Source organism: Eurosta solidaginis, chromosome 1 (genome assembly GCF_040869045.1).
Source record: "Eurosta solidaginis isolate ZX-2024a chromosome 1, ASM4086904v1, whole genome shotgun sequence".
Lineage (NCBI taxonomy): Eukaryota > Metazoa > Arthropoda > Insecta > Diptera > Tephritidae > Eurosta > Eurosta solidaginis.
Window position 1 is genome coordinate 378,877,438 of NC_090319.1, and position 21,222 is coordinate 378,898,659.

General features: G+C 38.5%; 1 protein-coding gene across 2 annotated transcripts in view; it reads right to left on the reverse strand.

Annotated features, from left to right (window-relative positions):
* beat-Vc (beaten path Vc) overlaps nucleotides 1-21,222 on the reverse strand; it is a 238,310-nt gene that overhangs the window by 192,381 nt on the left and 24,707 nt on the right. The window lies entirely within an intron of this gene.

Consider the following 21,222-nt stretch of genomic DNA (forward strand, 5'->3'; position numbering starts at 1 on the left):
TAATTACAAATTTTTAGTTGATGGGCGGATTATAGAATGTAAGCGTATCTAAGTTAATTGTTTACAAGTGGAGCGAAATCTAGAATGTAGATTAAGGCGTACTCACTATATCATCATCATCTACCGCCTAAGCGATTTGGGCTGTTAAGTAACGAGCCATGCCAGCTATATGCTTGTGACGCTAGTTGGTAGCACCGGCGGAGGTCAAGTCTTCCTTTACCTACATCTTCTAACTCAGTGGAGGTCTTTCCTTTCTCTGCTTCCAACTGCCGTTTCCACTGAAATAATTGCTTGTCCGGAACCTCTTCGTCCATTCACATAACATGAGCTATCCAGCGAGGACTTTGGGTTTTAATTCGTTGCACTATCCTCACGTCTTATACAGCTCATCGATATACTTCCTCCGATACTCACCATCGGCATCATGAAGAGGAGCATACATTTTCTGGAGAACTCAAGCACTACACTGTAGCTTGATGTAAATGTACTGTAGGTTAATGTAGAAACAATGTACAGGGTAGAGTTGATATGTGCAAAATCAGCCAGCTAAATAAAACAAGGCGTGTTATCAATTTGTTATCGAGGTTTAATACATATGTTATCGATAAGCAGACATATGTCAAGATTGTGAACTCAGCTTTTTCTTTTCTTTCTTATATTCTAATTTAAGAAATTTTTCAATTGGCCAATAAAGCATCAACAAAATTCTTATAGCCGAGTTATTGGTTTTGTTGAAGGTGTGTTATAGACGAGTTTTAAACTTAGTTATCGATTTGTTATCAAAGACATTTACGAGTTATGGGTTTCTTATCGGAAATCTATCAATTTATTATAGGAAAATTTTCAAATTATTACGGCCAACTTATCGATTATTGGTCGACAAATTATTTATATGTTATCAAAAATATAACCAATTTTTTAAAAAAGTGATCGATTTTTTATCGTAAATTTACAAATTTTTATCAAAAAGTTAGCGATGTTTTGTCAAAAAGTAATCGATATGTTATCGAAAGGTTGTACTTTTATTATCGAAAACTTGTCGCTTACTTATCGAAAAGTTGTCGACGATATGTGATCACAATTTAGTGAATTTTTTATTGAAAGATTAGAGATTTGTTTTCAAAAAATGAAAGGTTTGATTGTTTGTTGGAGTGTTACCAATTTGTTATTGACGTGCTAGCGATTTATTAAAGACAGTTAATTGGTTTGTTCTGAAACCGATACTTAAATATAAAACCGATGACACATCCGTAACCCGACCTTTAATAAGCCGATAAAAAACCAAAATCCAACTGCTACTTCATAGACAGATACTACAGTTCCAGCTTTTTCTTATACTTTTTGCGACAGCGAGCCTACCTGAATGTTTTTCGGAACTTTATAGATGATGATGGCATGTTCCGCAAAAAAACAGCACCACTGATGTATTAGTCCGACCATCACGGGAAAGATTTGATATGACCACGTTGAACCTTAAAGGTCATCTTACCCCTCTTTCCATGAGGGACTTGGGGTCGTTAGAGCCTCGCCTGCTTATTAAACAGGTTTTGTAAGGAGTGAGTCTGGTTGAGAAATGAATTATAGATACTTTAGTTTCCACTGGCAATTTCTATGAAGGGTTCCATCACACAACCACTTGAATTTCAGCTGCTAATGATCTCTATACAATGAGAATGCGGAGGTTCTGAGATGGAACGAGAAATTGAGGGCTGTTAAAATATAAAATTTGCTATTAACTTCGCAAGTATCTGTGAAGTTTAAGCAACACAATGGCTATAATTGCACATAAAAAGAAATATGAGGCACGTTATCGATTGCTTTCTTCTCCAACCCGCACTTCCTCCATCTGCTATGCCTGACAAGGCCTTATTTCAAAGCATGGGATGCTTGAAGTTAGTGTCCACTCAGAATATCAGAAACCTAAAATCCACTATTTTTAGTGGTGGAAGTAACTTTTTTAGTGTAATGTCTTACCAGAATATGATCTTTGATGGTCGATCATGTGCACATTTCGCCTTCTCTTAGCCTTTGCAAATACTGTTTGTTAATACCTAGCCTCTGTTGCAGCTTTCAGAATGATAATAAAGAGAATTCGACTCCGATTTCTGTTGGTGCTATCGCAATAGTCCCGAGTAGATATAGCTAGTCGGCCTTTATTTGTACCTAAATAAAGTAAGGCATTCAAAATGAGTGCCTCCAAGTGCAGGAACCCCATGCGCAACTAATTAAAAATTAAAACTTCTAATCTGTTTAATTATGGTGCACTTTACAACAGCCTACTCCTCTTGTTGACCTATAGTTTGAGATGAGCAGTTGGGCTGATGGCATTTTTGAATTTTCTGCAAAATCAATGCGAATACAGTAAGCTCTCAAAATTCCCAAGAAAAAAGTTACAGATCTGAAGCTTTTGAGCTTTTGATTCACACGTACAAGGCAAACGCGCAACAACAAATAACCACAAAACAATAAACCAACCAAATCAACAAACACGCAAAAAGGTAGAATGACTAAAAGTAAAAACTTCTTCCTGCCTCCGCAAACCACACAAATTGATGGGCGAAAATCACAACCTTGTTGCTGAAGGCACACAATCATCCAGTTTGACAGTAAATTTAAAGTATAAATACAAGACAAACGACACAAACAGATCAGAACGAAAAATTATACTGAAGATGGCACAACGCTGAAACTGGTTTGTGGTAAAACTAAATTTGACAAGAGGTCACGGTAAATAATTTCAATATACTTCAATTATACTCTCTGTCAGAAAAAAACAACAAAATGAAATCTTTGCAGAGTCTTCTTTTCTGAGAATGTTATAAAACCGAATACAAATCTGCTTCGAAGCAATATAATTTCTTTAAAAGTTCTTACATACTTATGCCAAAAATCTAAAAATTAGTTATAATAATAAGTTTAGTTTTTAATTTCGTCAAAAAAATTCAGATTTAAATTCTTTCCAGACTTGGTAGAAACTCATACAAACTAACGCTTCCCATTTGCTCAAAAAACACAAACCAACAAACGGCAAACTAACAGAAAAATACGCCATCGATATTCTTTCTGAAAGTATGTATGTTTGTTGTTGTAATAACTTTTGACATTAAATGGAATTAGAAAACTTTTTGACTGGCACGCGTCGCCATTGAGAATGAGCAACGGCACATGCCAACATCACCACCACCATCACATTGTGACTCAACGTTCATATATTTCAACATATCTTCCTTAATATATTTGTTTATCAGCTATCAACTTTGTATTAACATGTCCACGCTTTGGCTGACATTCAGCTGCATACGTTCCGTAGCTTAACTTTTCATAAATTTAGAACGCTTCTCGTTGTCTGTGTTAAATTTTATAGTAGGTTAAGTCAGGCTATGGCTGTAGGGTAGATGAAACACGGAGATATGATGTGGTAAAACTTATGTCTATTGGAGCGTGAAACACTAACATATTAAAAGTAGATGCTATGCGATGCCAAATCAGATAAAATTATATTATTGTTTAAATTGTTAAAAACTTCTAGTTAGTTATATTTGTCTGTAGACGTTATGCTAAAATGTAAATTGCCGAACTTTAAGCTTTTCATGTTTTGACGTAAGTTGTCGACATAGAATACTGTGTGCTTGTGAATACACGCTTTTTTTGTTGATGGTACTTAGTTCAGAGGCATACGCACATGCATACGCACCGTGGCGGAGAGTGGAATCGAGTTGTAATATTGGAGGAGAAAAACAAATAAGGAAAACTAAGTTCGACTGTAACCGAACATTGCATACTTAGCTGCCAAATTAAAGCTTGGAAAACTTTTAAATTACATTCTTTTAAAAGTGGGCGGTGCCACGCCCATTGTCCAAAGTGTTACTAATTTTCTATTCTGCGTCATAAGGTCCACCCACCTACCAAGTTTCATCGCTTTATCCGTCTTTGGTAATGAATTATCACACTTTTTTGGTTTTTCAAAATTTTCGATATCGAAAAAGTGGGCGTGGTTATAGTAAGATTTCGTTCATTTTAAATAGCAATCTGAGACGAGTGCCCAGGAAGTTACGTACCAAATTTCATTAAAATACCTCAAAATTTACTCAAGTTATCATGTTCACGGACAGACGGACGGACGGACGGACATGGCTAAAAGAATTTTTTTTCGCCCAGATCATTTTGATATATAGAAGTCTATATCTATCTCGATAAGTTTATGACGTTACAGGGTACCGTTGTGCGAATAAAGTTAGCATACTCTGTGAGATCTGTTCAGGTGAGTATAATAACCAACTGCTAATTAATGGATGGGGTGAAAGGCGTATGGCTGTTTATAACCGGGACCTCAGTGAAGATGTATGATCCGGTCTGAGCGAAGTTATTCCAATGCTTACATATCTCAATGAAATACTGTGTGGGATTATTGCTTTAATGGCCGCCTGGTTATCAATATATAGTTATATATTAAAGCGAATGCAGCTTAAGCATGCTCTCTCGAGAATTACTGCTGCTTTCTTCACGGCTATAGTTTTCGCTTGAAAGACAATACAATGATCCGGCAGCGTGTGGTATCTGGATCGATACAGTGAACAGCAGTCTCGAACTCTTCCGTTAATTTGAAACGATTGATTTACACTAGTATGGTATGTTCCGCCATTTCCGAACTTTTGCGCCAAACCTTCGAATACATTGTGGCCCCAAAATTACTTTCGATACTCAGGCAAGGGATCGTATAGTGTGTTCGCTTTGGCTATACGGCTAATTGGCTATACGGCTATTTGGCTATACGGCCCGCGCTCAGGCTGCCTAAAAGCCTTAAGCTTGTTGAGTTGTTAACGTGGTTACTTTCCGACGGGTTGCGAAAATTATGTTCTTAGTCAAAATCAATTCAAAAGAGGAAGCAAATTATTACCGTCGAGTCATCGACTTCCTGTTAGTTTTAATATTGAAGTATTAACGGTATCTGTTTTATAAGCAAAACCCATGGGTCGCTCTTAATAAAGCGATGAAACGCCCATGACAATTTGGAAAGGCTCCGATAACTCTTCGATAACAAATGGATACATTTTTAATAACGAATCCATTAATTTTCGAAAATTAATACTATTTTTCGAAATCATAACGAAAACTTTTTTATAATTAATCGAAAATTTTTCTACAAATAATCTATAATTTTCTATGATCCATCAATATTTAACGAAAAATTCATAACTTTTCGATAAAAACGCGATAAGCCTTCTATAATTAAACGATACGTTTTACGTAAGTTGTTAACACATCAAAAATTACTTAACTGGCTCGTGTAACGTCTCTTTGTTCACGTTTAGCGGACGTATCGTCAACAGCGCTTACAGACGAAGCCTTTAGCGCTGAACTGTAACTTTATGTTCGTTCCCTTATATCACAGAGTTTTTGTAATAATTCGCATACATGTGTATGTGTGCACACCTACAGCTCACTTTTGATGTGCGCCAACTCAAATCGACGCGCACATTTTCCTCCAAAATACAACTCACAAAGTTGTTGATTTCATTTCATTGCAACTTGAGTTTTATACGCTTTGAGATTTAAGTTGCATTTAGAAAATGTTCAAGCGTTATTTGCAGTCACTTTTTTACATACACATACATACACACACTCAAATACAATTTCAATGATGGAAACGTATTTCGTTATTCAAATATGTTATGTATTATACATATAGGCAATCACATACATACATATATACGGTTACACGTTCGCTTCCAATATATTTACAAGTTTCATTTTTCAATAATTTAGTTTCTATGCATTCTGCCAAAGTTTTCAATTATTTGTCCGCGCTTGATTGCTTGCTCAACAAACGGTGTATGCGTTTGTGCAGCATCAAATTTCGTTCACTACAATATGTTACACAACGTTAGAAAGTTAAAATCAGTGCGCATGATAAGTGAAGTGTTTTTAATGAAATTATTTTGTTTTCGCTGTAATTTTGTATTCAATCGATTTTCTGGTAATTCAAAACTATGAATGTATTAATTTTATCTAAAATATTGCAGGCGCGCATCTGTATTTGATTCTAGAATATTCATAATTTTAAATTAGTATACACTCAAAAAAAAAAAAAAAAATTAAAAAATGAACAAAAACATTTAGCTAAAACAAGAAAAACACTTTGAAACAAAATTTCCCTTAATTCCAGCAAAATTTAAATTTGTTGAGTAAGAATTTCTATTTTTTGTATAAAACATTTCATTAGTATTTGGAAAAAATTGTCTTTCATTTTTTTCAATCAAGAATCCTTGTTTGAATATTTCTCACAATATTTACGTGTACGAGTTAGTTCAGTGAATATAAGTACTCGTTTGTAAATTTGGGCACTTGGAATAGAAGTTCGCAGACGTTTTTTTATACAAGTTTCTACATTTTTAAGAAAATTATTCCTATAACCAAAGAAAAAATAATTTAAGTTAAAACAAATAAGGAAGGCTAAGTTCGGGTGTAACCGAACATTACATACTCAACTAAGAGCTTTGGAGGCAAAAAAGGGAAAATCACCATATAGGAAAGTGAACCTAGGGTAACCCTGGAATGTGTTTGTATGAAATGGGTTTCAAATGAAATATATTAAAGAGTATTTTAAAAGGGAGTGGGCCATAGTTCTATAGGTGGACGCCATTTCAGGATATCGCCATTAAGGTGAACCAGGGGTGACTCTAGAATATGTGTTGTAGGATATGGGTATCAAATGAAAGGTGTTAATGAGTATTGTAAAAGGGAGTGGGCCTTAGTTCTATAGGTGGACGCCTTTTCGAGATATCGCCATATAGGTGGACCAGAGGTGACACTAGAATGTGTTTGTACGATATGGGTATAAAATTAAAGGATTTTAATGGGGGTTTTAAAAGGGAGTGGCCCTTGGTTGTATATGTGAAGGCGTTTTCGTGATATCGAACAAAATGTGGACCAGAGTTACCCAGAACATCATTTGTCGGGTACCGCTAATTTATTTATATATGTAATACGACGCACAGTATTCCTGCCAAGATTCCAAGGGCTTTTGATTTCGCCCTGCAGAACTTTTTCATTTTCTTCTACTTGATATGGTAGGTGTCACACCCATTTTATAGAGTTTTTTCCAAAGTTATATTTTGCGTCAAAAAACCAACCCAATCACCATTTTTCGTCCCTTTTTTCGTATTTGGTATAGAATTATGACATTTTTTAAATTTTTTGTAATTTTCGATATCGAAAAAGTGGGCGTAGTCATAGTCGTATTTCGGCCTTTTTATACCAAGATAAAGTATATTCAGGTAAGTACGTGAACTAGGTTTAGTAAAGGTATATCGATTTTTGCTCAAGTTATCGTGTTAAGGGTCGAGCGGAAGGACAGACGGTCGACTGTGTATAAAACCTGGGCGAGGCTTCATCCGATTTCGCCCATTTTCACACAAAAAAGTTATCGTCAAAGAATATATGCCCCTGCCAAATTTCGCAAGGATTGGTAAGTTTTTGTGCGACTTATGGCATTAAAAGTATTCTAGACAAATTAAATAAAAAAGGGCGGAGCCACGCCCATTTTGAAATTTTCTTTTATTTTTGTATTTTGTTGTACCATATCATTACTTATATACTGTAGAGGTATTAAATATTTTGTTAATATTTGACTTTTAAAATTTTCTTCTTCCGATTTGGCTAATTTATTCAGCGCATATATAGTAATAGTAGTAATGTTCTTGCCAAACTTAATCATAATATCTTCAACGACTGCCAAATTACTGCTTGCAAAACTTTTAAATTACCTTCTTTTAAAAATGGGCGGTGCCACACCCATTGTACAAAATTTTACTAATTTTATATTCTGCACCATAAGTTCAACTCACCTACCAAGTTTCATCCCTTTATCCGTCTTTGGTAATTAATTATCGCATTTTTTCGGTTTTTCGAAATTTTCGTTATCGAAAAAGTGGGCGTGGTTATAGTCCGATATCGTTCATTTTAAATAGCGATCTGAGATGAGTGCCCAGGGATCTACATACCAAATTTCACCCGTATACCTCAAAATTTACTCAAGTTATCGTGTTAAAGGGTAGACGGACGGACGGACGGACATGGCTCAATCAAATTTTTTTTCGATATTGATGATTTTCATATATGGAAGTCTATATCTATCTTGACTACTTTATACCCGGTCAACCAACCGTTATTCAATCAAAGTTAAAATACTCTGTGTGCAAAGCTGTGTGCACTATAAAAATATTCGATTTTAGATTTTTGTACGTTTATAAATCGAATTTCAATATTCGAATTGTTGATGTGTTTAGATTATTCGAATAATCTCAACTCAACGATTGTTCGATTTTGTATGAAGAGTTCAAACAAAAAAATTACGTATACGCCATGTATGTACCAAATATTTCTTCTTTGTTGAATATTTCAAGCTTTTAAAATAAAGGAGCCTTTATTACTTTTCTAATTTGTTATACTTGATCTTTCTTGAAGAGATCCTCATATGACCTCGCGAGAATTCTGAAAAAATCCCCAAAGATCATCAGGAAATCACCACAAATTGACCTCGAAATGACCCTAGACGAGCCACAAATGAGTCACCAGTCGAAATTGTCTCCATAATGATCCCGAAATGAGCCAGAAGTGATCTTTAAATGACCCCGAAATAGTGCCCAAGATCATCAGGAAATTACGCTTCCCAAGGCAGCCGGTTCTACGTACCGAAGCGACTCGGGATTTTTCCCGACCTAGGGCTGTCATTTCAGTGTAACCCCATTTAATTTGTTGCGTCCTAGGTCGTACCTATTAGATGGGGCGAAGCACTGCTACAACAACAACATCAGGAAATTCCCAGAAATTGACCTCGCAATTGATCTGGAAGAAAAGAGTCCTCAAATGATTCCGACAGTCCCGAAAACCATCCCAATATAATCGTTCAGCAGCGATTTTTCAAGTAATTCACGACCTACCGTTAATTAATGAAACTGTTTACCATTTTTGGGCTATCGTAGAAATTTAAGGCATCAATCCAATTTAGGATATACCAATATAATATGTTTACTTAAATTATATTTAGAGTTGTTTTTTATACACATTTTAAATATGTAAGCAGAGAAAATTATAAATAAAAACTTTTAAATAATGTTTTTTTTTGTCTATGCATATTATCCAGCGTCTGAATATTCGTAGAAATTTGTGAATTGGATTGCGAAGTTATGCTAGGAAAACTGCTGTCAGATGAGAGCTCACTGACATCTTGCAATGATTTATGAAGCCTGGAAAGACAAAGGCAAGAGAAAAACATATATAAACATATATCACATATGTTTGTATGTATATTAGAGGGAACCAAAACCAAATCCGATGAGAGTCGGACAGAATTCTAAATTAAAAATGGAAGAAAAAAAAGAAGGAGAAGAGTGGTAATAAAAGGCTTAAAAAAGGAGCATCCACTTCGTTCCAAATGAAGGCAAGCGAAATATTTGACTAAGCCCAACGTCTCTATGGGGAGACGTTTAAAGATGGTATTATTTACCGAGTTGTGAAAACTTCGAAGATAATTTTAACAGTATGTTAAGGATGCGTTGCTGAATGAACATGTGGAAATCAAGCAGATGGCAATGCAAGGGGACGACTAAACGGGATCAAAGTAACCTATCGGCCGACACTGTCTATATCACAGTGCTTTTAAACTTCCAGGTATTGAACATAAGATACCTTTCGAGGGAGGAATGGGAGGAAAGCTTAGACTGTGGTGGAACTGGAGTTGGACTGTATTCTAAAAACGTCTAGGTAACTAGAAATGCGCTGTCTTCCTGACTCTTGACCTCCAGGCGGAGGTCTATAAAATTGAAAATAAAGCTCGACTGCTTCAGGACAGTATAGTCTTAGACACAAAAATAACGATCCTTGCTGGGAGCCTTAGTGGTATTAAAATCTAACGCGATACAGTCGAATAATGTGCGGAGGCTTCGAGTTTTGCTGGCATCCTTAACATATCTCAATATCTCACTTTTTTGACTCCCTGAACATGACTATATTGAAGCGAAATAATTGCAGGTGAGATGACAAGAAAAGATTTTGTAATGAACATAAGCAAGGCAAACATATTCATATGATCACCGCAGAGTTATCTCCGGCGTAAAATCGAAGAACGTAAGGTTAGGGAAACGGACTTGCTGTGGACCATCCCGGTTGATTTTGATGGCGAAGTCTCGAAGTCCTAATTACGATGTTTGGATAGGAAAGGAAATAGGTTCCTTCTGAAGCTAAAAAACATGCAGAGAGAGTACTTACTATTGTCATTACATGCCACTGCATCGACGCTCTGACGGTGGTGCATACCAAGAAACTTACTATATATAAGCTCTCGGGATAAGGAGGGAAAAGACTCGATTCATAACTTTCTCTGCCGATGTCCAAGTTTGCGGAGAAGATGACTCATATTTCTAGATGTTTTTAGTATGACTTTCACACTATGTGTGACTTTTCGTAATGGCGTCGCTACTTTTTCAAGACCAGTTCAAATATCGGCAGTATAGTCTCGTTTTACTTTAAATCCATTTCATTGATGCAATTGAAGTTACTTAGGTAATAATAGAGGACTGCTTTGGTAGATTGTTGGAGATAGGGTAGCTAAATTTTTTTTCCATTTCGATATAATTTCGGGACTATTTGGAAAGAATTTTGGTACTAATAATGGCTTTATTTTCTCTTATTAAGGCACCATTCCGGGAGTACTTTGGTAGTGGTTTAGAAATGGATTTGCGGCTAAAAGTTGATTAGTTTTAAACGATGGCAGAGATGATTTCGGCACTCGTTGAAACCTGTTAAAGGTCTATTTCGGGGATGTTTTCTTGACAGCAAGAATAATGCTAAGCTAAATGATTAACATGCATTTTAAGGCTTAATGTGAAAAGGGGTATTATTAGTTATAAAATCGTTAGAAAACAATCCAGAAATAGTCTCGGAATGATTTAATAATAGTACCGAGGGCAGAAGATAAAAAAGCGCGATAAAAAAGAAAAGTAAAGAAGCGATAAAATGGTTCTTATCCAAAAAAAAGAATCCTGAAAGTAATCACGCGCTAACCTAGAAAAAGTCCTGAAATGGTATATATAGAGTTCAAAAATAATAAGAAAATTGTGAAAATTCCCAATAAACCCCAGTTCTTAATTACTGAATACTCAAAAAAATTTTCCCTGAAACAATCCCTTAATTAATACCTACCGAATTAGTCTTCAGGTTGAAATTCCTATTCCTTAATGTGTCCAAAAAGTTGCGAAATAGTCCGAGATGATGGCGCATGCTATAATAACAACGACAACTAAAGCACGAGATGACGAAAAATTTTATGCACAGTATTTGTATGATGAAGCGAATGTAGACAACGAGTGAGACAGATACAGGATTCACAAGATATAAAGCGGCAAAATTGTGCCATTATTATTTGTGTTGAATCAAGCTTATTATGTATGGAGAACGCATGAAGGGTATTTGGAAATTATATAAAAAGAACCGACTGTGGAAATGCGAAAAATTATAGTAAATCGTTTCTCCTTTTATTTAATTTAAGCTAAAAAGCACCCATGTTATATAAGCATCACAAATTTTGCACAAAAATTTTTTCCATTATTAGAACACTCTAATGTGTATATATTTAACGAAACTTTCAATATTTCACTTTTAGCGAAACATTTCACACACATCCCTACAAACATAAACTCTCCATATATATGTAAAGCAATCATAGAAAGAAGACAAGAAAAATGTGCATGGAAATGAGTCAAAAATACTAGCCAATGGACCAACACATTGCACACAAACACGCACACACACACACCCATACATATATACATGTTAGCCGTCATGTCTCAAGTGCTCTACCAGCGCATGTCTACATATGCGTTTGTGTGTGTGCAACTTGAGTGCATAGACAGCTGCCGGCTTTCACTTAAAACTTTTTGCAGTAGTATTCGCCTGAATAAGAGATCAATAAAGCATATTCAATTGGAAACAGAACTGAGCTGCATAAGCGATTTTTCTTCCAGCGAAAGCATTTGCTCAATTATTTTATTCTTTTGTGCATATGTTTTTCAAAGTTTTACATATGTATATGTGGACTCCCTCAACCATGTGGCAGTCCAATCGTATATGACGTTGTGATGTGTTTAGTTCACGCTTATCGAGAATTTGAAAATAAAATCGCAAATTGACTGCTTTAAATGGCAATCTCTAGTGATTGGATGTTGAAATAAAATGTTGAGCGGACAGCTGTATTATCGAGTACAAAAGTGCAAGTCAGTCATAAATGTCGATTGTCTTTCGATTGGGGATTATCTGCAGATATTTTTGACATTATTTCCGGAATCATTTTAACAAAATTTGTATATTAGGCATTACGTAACTAAATTATTATCTTGTCATCTTTAATGGGAATAACGGAGAGCATTTAGGGGCACTGCATGATATCCCATTTGAAAGTAACACGATAACATCCCAAATGCCATGTTTATATAAACTTTAGTACACCCTTACCGCTCGTAGCAAATAACTGGCCAGAAAGCCCACGACACCTTCCAAGAGGTGGCATAAGCCAGGCGCTTGTTTATCTGATTCGAGGTAAACCAGTACAGGAGCTAGGAGCGCATGACCAGCGGAATTCCAAAGATCCTTGACTATACCAAACTCTGCGTAAAGTTCGTACAGCTCATCATCAAATCTTCCTCGGTATCCACCGTGGCCAACGCGTAAATGTCCGTAAATATTTCAAACAATTCTTTTCTCGGACACTCCCTTAGCCGCCTTGTAGATCCTGATTTTCGTTTGCTGAGAGAGGACTTTACTTTTCAATTTCTTACCAAAGTAGCGTTTATTGCCAAGAGTGATTCTTCGCTGGATTTCAAAGCTGATACGCAAGTGCATTGACTCTTTAATTTGTCGTATCATTTTATTTGTTTATTATTTAAAAAGGATAGTAGGCAGTCCCACTGAAATATGGCGCAAAATACCTCTATACATAAATCAATTGGAGTTATAAAAAATTTTTGCTAGTTGAACTATCACCTCTGCAGTGGTTGCTTAGTAGATTCCAATGTACTAGTAATTATCTCAGTATGACAGTAATTCGGTAATTTTATTAAAAAAAATTGTATAGCATTCTCTTATGTTGTGTGTTTTGCTTTATCTTTTCAGTGACACACCCTCAATAACAAATAATCAAATGCTTCCCGTTAGTTTGTTTTAACGTAATTTTTCAAAGCAGTTTTTTTTAATGTTCATCATTTGATATGTTTTTGCAATGCCGCAGGTTATGAAAACATTGTTGGTTACATGAACTATGTTTTAATTTATTACAAATGTGGCTTTAATTGAATTTGTGCATTGTTTTGTTTTGACAACAAATACATACACACGTAACTCACATACAAATATAACTCACATAAAAATATAACTCATATAATATTTGTAAATTTTAAGAGTGCTCTTAATTAGTTAGAAATAAAACAAGCAAGTAAGGCTAAGTTCAGGGGGCTAACATACTTGGCTTGGAAATCATAAGTGGTTTCAGGCTCTGGATCAGGGACTGATATCAGTCTTAGACCGGCCATAGTGACGAATGTCACGCGTGATTAGTTATCACGTCCTGCACGAGGTGCCCCTGCTTCTACTGATAATGGCGGATCTAGAGAGGACAACTCGATAAAACCCGCACCCCTTGAGTCATTGTGCCGAGCTCAGGGGAGGGAGAGTCAAGATCGGTACACAACGGTGACGAACTGGACTGTTTAAGGACTTTGATTTCACTTTACATTTTGACTTGATGACATTGGGCTGGTAGGTGCGGTATTCTGCCACTTTATTAGGTCGGGGTGAAACCCTACCAAAATGGCTGGTAGGCTAATGCTGCACCTGCCCACGTCCCGTTAAAACCGTGGCGGGCCTCAAGGTACGTTCCGGCTCCGTCGCCGTTAAGTTGGTGGTGTAGGTGCGGTTGAAGATTTTCCCGCTTCGCGTCCGGTCTGGCTCTGAACGCATTACTCATAAGGTAATGCGTCAACCCTCGCGTGGCCTCCCTGCGTAGCATAGATAACCACGAGATCGTTAAAGGGCGACTACACAATCGGCTCCGGATAGCGGCCCTGAGGGGGGACTTTTTTAGAATGGACAATACTAATACGAATCCGCCAAGGATGGGGTGCGGAAGAAGAGCGCTTTTGATGGAAATCCGTCAAATCAATCTTCAGCACTCTAAGGCGGCTTCCGCAAATTTGTTGCTCTGCCTTGAAAAAGGCGGAGTGGATATAGTCCTTGTCCAGGAGCCGTGGCTGAGTAGTAACGGCAGTAAGATTTCTGGATTAAGGACTGGAAAATTCAACACCTTGGTGCATGCGGAGGCAAGTAGGCCTAGATCCTGTGTGCTTGTTAAAAAAGAGATTAAAGCTTTTATTCTCTCTAATTTCAGCAATGCTGACGTAACCACGGTCTGCCTCGAGCGAGGAAGTAATGAAATGTGGGAGGTCTCAGCGTACATGCCCCACGGGGACGTAGTGGGACCACCACCTGCGATACTGGGTGAAATCACCGCTGAAGCAAGGCGGAGAGGTGTTGGCGTGATCATCGGTGCCGACGCAAATGCCCATCATAGCATTTGGGGAAGCTCGGATACCAACACTAGAGGTGAGTCTTTATTTACTTTTATTGTAGATGAGGGACTTTGTATATGTAATAGGGGGAATGACCCGACTTTTATTACTGCGTTAAGGGAGGAGGTCCTGGACCTCACCCTGGTTAGTAGAGAACTGGAAGGTCGGATATCTGGATGGAGGGTTCTCAACGAGCACTCCTTCTCTGATCACCGATATATTCAGTTCTCAGTGAACGAAGAACGTCCCGGTAAAATATCTTTTAGGAACCCTAAAAGTACTAACTGGGACTTGTATTGTAGGAAGCTGGGAGAGCTACTGCCTGCGGTGCCTATCATTAGTTCGGGCCTGTCCGAATCTGAGATAGACGTTCTGGTGGAAAACTTCACCTCGGCAAGCAATAGCGCCTTTCAGCTGTCCTGCCCATTGAAAACTTACAGGGGGAAGGGCAAGCCGCCCTGGTGGTCGGATTCTCTTGACGACCAAAGAGCGTCCAGTCGGCGGCTCTTCAACAGAGCCAGGAGGAGTAAATTACCCTCGGACTGGGAGCTCTATAAGGTGAGTCTGGGGATTTATAAATATGAAATAAGGATAGCCAAGCGAGATGCATGGCGAAGCTTCTGCGAAAACGTAGAAGGCTGCAATGAATCCGCGAGATTTAGAAAAATACTCTCTAGGAACCCCGCTCCTCTGGGGTATCTGAGAGATGATGGTGGGGACTGGTCGATGAGTAGCGAGGAGTCCCTAAGGCTTTTACTGGACAATCATTTTCCCGATGTCCGAGTTGCGCAGGGATCTTCGCCTGCATGGTCGGCGGTCGTTGGCCATGCAGAAGTGCCTGCCATTCCAATACGGGAAAGTCAGATAACCTGGGCTATAGGGTCGTTCAAGCCCTATAAGTCTCCGGGCCCGGATGGAATCATTCCTGCGCAGCTTCAAAGGTCTTTGGGGATTTCCTGCCGCTGGTTGGCCATCATATATACTAACTGCCTCAGGCTTAACTATATCCCGAAGTCTTGGCACACGGTTAGGGTTATTTTCATTCCGAAGGCCGGCAGAAGCTCTCATGTATCACCTAAGGATTTCAGGCCAATCAGTCTCTCGTCGTTTCTTCTTAAGACGTTTGAGCGGTTGATTGACCTGTACCTACGGGAAAGGATACCTCGGGGGTTACTGTCGGCTTCACAACATGCGTACTGCAAGGGCAGATCGACGGAAGCGGCTCTCCATTCGATTGTAAAGCAAATAGAGGGGTCCCTAGAACACAAAGAGTATGCTCTGGGTGCCTTTCTAGACATCGAGGGAGCTTTTAACAATGTCTTACCGGGGTCAATCGAAAGAGCTCTGGTGGGTTTAGGAGTCGAGGCGGCTCTGGTTGAATTTATTAGCAAACTTCTATGCGGCAGAATTGTCGCAGCGGAGTGGGGAGGGGCCATAATTAAGAGGAAGGTGTGCAGGGGCACGCCACAGGGGGGTGTCCTATCTCCTCTCCTCTGGGTTGTGGTAGTCAACGAGCTTTTTGTGGAGCTGGAAGCCAATGGTTGTCGGGTGGTTGCCTATGCAGATGACCTCGCTATCCTAGTCAGAGGCAAATTTCTGGGCGCCCTGCGCGATGTTCTTCAGGGCTACCTGGATACTGTGGCTAGGTGGGCTGAATCATGTGGATTGGCGGTCAACCCGGGAAAAACGGAATTGGTCCTTTTCACAAGAAGATATAAGGTGCCCGATTTCAGAACTCCCTCGATTGCAGGGGTACCGTTGGTACTTTCTGATAGGGTTAAATATTTGGGGATTGTTTTGGACAAGAAACTGTCCTGGAGACCCAATGCGGAAGATCGGGCCAGGAAGGCCGCCATTGCCTTGTACTGCTGCAGAGGAGCTATCGGAAAGAGATGGGGACTCTCGCCAAGAATAGTACACTGGCTTTATGAGATGGTGGTCAAACCGATTCTGCTATATGGGGTGCTGGTCTGGTGGAAAGCACTGGACACGGCGAGCACCTCCAAAATGTTAGTGTCAGTGCAACGGACGGCGCTGATCGGTATCAGTGGCGCTCTCAGAACAACGCCTACCTTGGCACTGAACGTCATGCTGAACATATACCCAGTAGATATTGCGGGAAAGGCGGCCGCGGCAAGGTCGTTGGTCAGGCTTCGTGATATGGGATATAGACTTTCTGACCGCGGACACTCTAGCCTTCTTACCAGTTTCGACTTCATCCCGGACAGAACGGACTACTGTATGCCGATAACAGCTCCCTATACAACCTTCACCCCAGTTATTCCAGAGAGAGAGAGGATTGGGGAAGAGGAATTATCTGGGGCATGGGACCGGTTAACTTGTTCACGGATGGGTCAAAGCTGGATGGAAAGGTTGGTGGGGCGGTCTTTTGTCAAGAGCTAAATTTAAGCCGCAAGTTTAAGTTGGCTGATCACTGCAGTGTATTCCAAGCGGAAATTGCTGCGATTAAGGATGCGGTGGATGGAATGCTATCCAGTGCTACCACGGTTAGGGAATTTAACATCTACTCTGATAGCCAATCGGCTATCAAGGCCTTGAGCTCAACTACAGTGCGATCGAGGGTGGTCTGGGAGTGCCTGACCTCGCTTGCGATTGCATCGAATTATTTTACAATTAAGATTATCTGGGTCCCGGGCCATAGTGATATCCCGGGTAACTGTCAAGCGGATCTCTTAGCCCGCATCGGTACAACTGAACCGGATGAAGATGGCTGTAGGGACTTCGGGATCCCGCTGGCCACCTGTGGATTGCTCCTCCATAGCTGGGCCTCGAATCAGCTCAGCAAACGTTGGGCGGATACCACGTCTTGCAGGGTAGCAAGATCTTTCTGGCCGAAAGTGGATGGCAGGAGGTCTGCTGAAATAATTGGGTTCACTAAGGCTCACCTATCAATGGTCATTGGGGTTTTGACAGGGCACGGTCTCATGGGTATCCATGCGGTACGTCTCAATATACTGGAAACTCCATCCTGCTGCAGCTGTATGGAGGATGATGAGGTGGAATCACCAAATCACTTTATGCTTGATTGTCCAGCTTTTGCCAGAATTAGGCGAAAGTACTTCGGTCGCGACTCACTTGGATCTCCCGAGGATATATCCAAAGTTGAGATCGGTATCATTCGGAGCTTTATCGTTGCTACCCAACGATTCTCTAAGTAGCTGGATCTAGGTCACCGTTATTTTTGGTGTATGTGGTATCACAACGGACCTTCGTGTTGTCCAAGTGAGCTATCCGTATCAGGGATGCTACCACCTAACCTATCCTATCCTATCCTAAGGCTAAGTTCAAGTGTAACCGAATACATACTCAGCTAAGGGCTTTGGAGACTAAATTGCCTTTTTCATGGATACATATAAATAGTAATACAAAAAAGTAGAGCAACTTGCCTTTGTTATCTTTCTTCAGCTATCAATTCGTTTTATTTGAATATTTTTTTTATTTATTTATTTATTTATTTGTTAGTCTACAAATTTTAGAATTAATCAGACTAAATATGAATGAATGAATGAATGAATGAATATAAATGCGGATTACAGTGTAAAATTAACAAGCATACATCGTGAGCAAAATTATATTATAAAATATGTATATACATATATTATTGAATCAGTTGTCGGGATGGACTGTGATGCCGAGCAACGGAATTGATTGTCAGTGCTGTCGGAATGGACGTGATTTCGAGCAGCTGATGTATATTTAACACACAATAGTAGGGCTGTGATGTGTGGGAGGTTGGAAAGGACGTGATTCCAAGCCACCCGCCCAAAGTAACTATTGATTGTCAGTGCTGTCGGAATGGACGTGATTTCGAGCAGCTGGTGTATATTTAACACACAATAGTAGGGCTGCGATGTGTGGGAGGTTGGAAAGGACGTGATTCCAAGCCACCCGCCCAAAGTAACTATTGATTAATAGAGCTGTCGGAATGAACGTGATTTCCAGCAGCTGATGTATATTTAACACACAATGAGTAGAGCTGCGATGTGTGGGAGGTTGGAAAGATATGAAAATTTGGTTAAATTGCAATGCATTTCTTTATCATTTTTTTTTAAATCACCCCTGAAATATTTTCGGTCGTATGATATGGGTATCAAATTAAAGGTATTGTAACGAATTTACTGAAATTCCGCTTATTCCAAATCTTCTGCTAACGTTCGAATCGCTAAACTGTTGAATAAATAACTCCAATATTGAATAATGCAAAAATGGCCTTTATTAAAGTACTTAACAATAACACTTATACTTCGCAACTAATAGTTTGCTTAAACCAAACTGATTCTCGTGCCTCTACTGTTGCTGTCTTTTATACTCTGTGATTTCTCGTTCGGATACTTTTAGGCACTTCCAGAATTTACTTAATTAATGCTAAAAAATTATAACTACAGATGCATGTGTATAGCTTCTCATATGCGCGAATATATGTGAGTGACACTTCCACAATTATAATTGCCTACTTTTGGGAGCATCTCAGATAAGACATATGCATGTGTTTGTGCGTATCTTCTCCGCTGCGTGTACGTACATATGTGCAGACATAATTATTGATTCGTTTATGTAGATACAAGTGGCTGCCTGCTTTATTGTTGTTGTGGCTTTATTTACTTAGCATCAGACTAGTGATGTGAGTATCACTTAGTGTCACTAATATTCGTCACAGTATTAATGAGAGTTTTAAAAGGTAGTGGCGCTTAGTTGTCCGTTTGAAAACGTTTTCGAGATATCGGCCAAAATGTGAACCATGGTGACCCAGAACATCATCTGTCGGGCATCGCTAATTTATTTATATTTGTAAACCATGAACAGTATTGCGAAGATTCCAAGGGCTTTTGATTTCGCCCTGCATAACTTTTTCATTTTCTTCTACTTAATATGGTAGGTGTCTCACCCTTTGTACAAAGTTTTTTCTAAAATTATATTTTGCGTCAAAAAACCAATCCATATACAATGTTTCATCCTTTTTTTCGTATTTGGTATAGAAATATGGAATTTTATTTATTTTTCGAAATTGTCGATATCGAAAAAGTGAGCGTGGTCATAGTCAGATTTCGCTCATTTTTAATACCAAGATAAAGTGAGTTCAGATAAGTACGTGAACCAAGTTTAGTAAAGATATATCGATTTTTGCTCAAGTTATCGCGTTAACGGCCCAGCGGAAGGACATACGGCCGACTGTGCATAAAAACTGGGCGGTACTTCAACCAATTTCGCCCATTTTCACAAAAAACAGTTACCGTCGTAGAAGCTATGCCATTACCGAATTTCACAAGGATTGGTAAATTTTTGTTCGACTTATGGCATAAAAAGTATTTTAGACAAATTAAATAAAAAGTGCGGAGCCGCACCCATTTTGAAATTTTCATTTACTTTTGTATTTTGTTGCACCATATTATTACTGGAGTTGAATGTAATTTACTTATGTAGTGTACAAATATTAATTTTTTTTTAAATTTGACTTAAAAAATTTTTTTTTTAAAGTGGGCGTTATTGTCATTCGATTTTGTTAATTTTTAGTCAGAACACATATACTAATGGGAGTAACGTTCCTGACAAATTTCAGAATGATATCATCAACGACTGCGAAATTACAGCTTGCGAAACTTTTAAATTACCTTATTTTAAAAGTGGTCGGTGCCACGCCCATTGTCCAAACTTTTACTAGTTTTCTATTGTGCGTCAGAAGGTAAACCCACCTACAATGCTTCATCGCTTTATCCGTCTTTGGTAATGAATTATCGAACTATTTCTCTTTTTTGAAATTTTCGATATCGCAAAAGTGGGAGTGTCCGATTTCGCTCATTTTAAATAGCGATCTGAGATGAGTGCCCAGAAAATTACATACAATATTTCATTAAGACACCTCAGTCGATATATCGATTTTTGCCCAAATAATCATGTTAACGGCAGACAGACGGGCGGACGGACGGACGGACATGGCTAAATGAATTTATTTTTTCGCCAAGATCATTTTGATAAATAAAAATCTATATCTATCTCCATTAGTTTATGCCGTTTCGGGATACCGCTATGCGAACAAAATTAATATACCCCTGTGAGCTCTGCTCAGCTGAGTATAAAAATTGACGAAGCTGGCATAATTTATCACATACATATGTACAAAGCATCGTTGATACTGACTAGAGCCAGCGCAGTCGCTATTTCCTTCTGTCAATTTGGCATGCAGAGCGAAATAGACGCATCGAAATAGAGATGTTTGGGAAATGCATTAAAGCCCCTCCATATAAGACATTTTTTATATAGATTCGTTTAACGCACTCTTACACATAATGCATATATTGCACGTATTTTTATGCAGAATGGTAGACAGAGCTACACTAGCCCCATCTGACATGAAAATGTAGCAATCTTCCGAATTTTGTTGCAAGGAGAGCATTAATAGAAGCTGACATGTATTTTGGCTATGATTGCTTTAACACTTTGCATGAGAATTTATTTTTACCACTCGTTGGTACTTTTCTAATTTCACAGTTAAAAACTGCATTTTAACAAAAAACGAAAGAGAAAAAATAGCTGTGTTTCTTTTACATCTATATACATATGCACTTACACTCTATATTGACTGCCA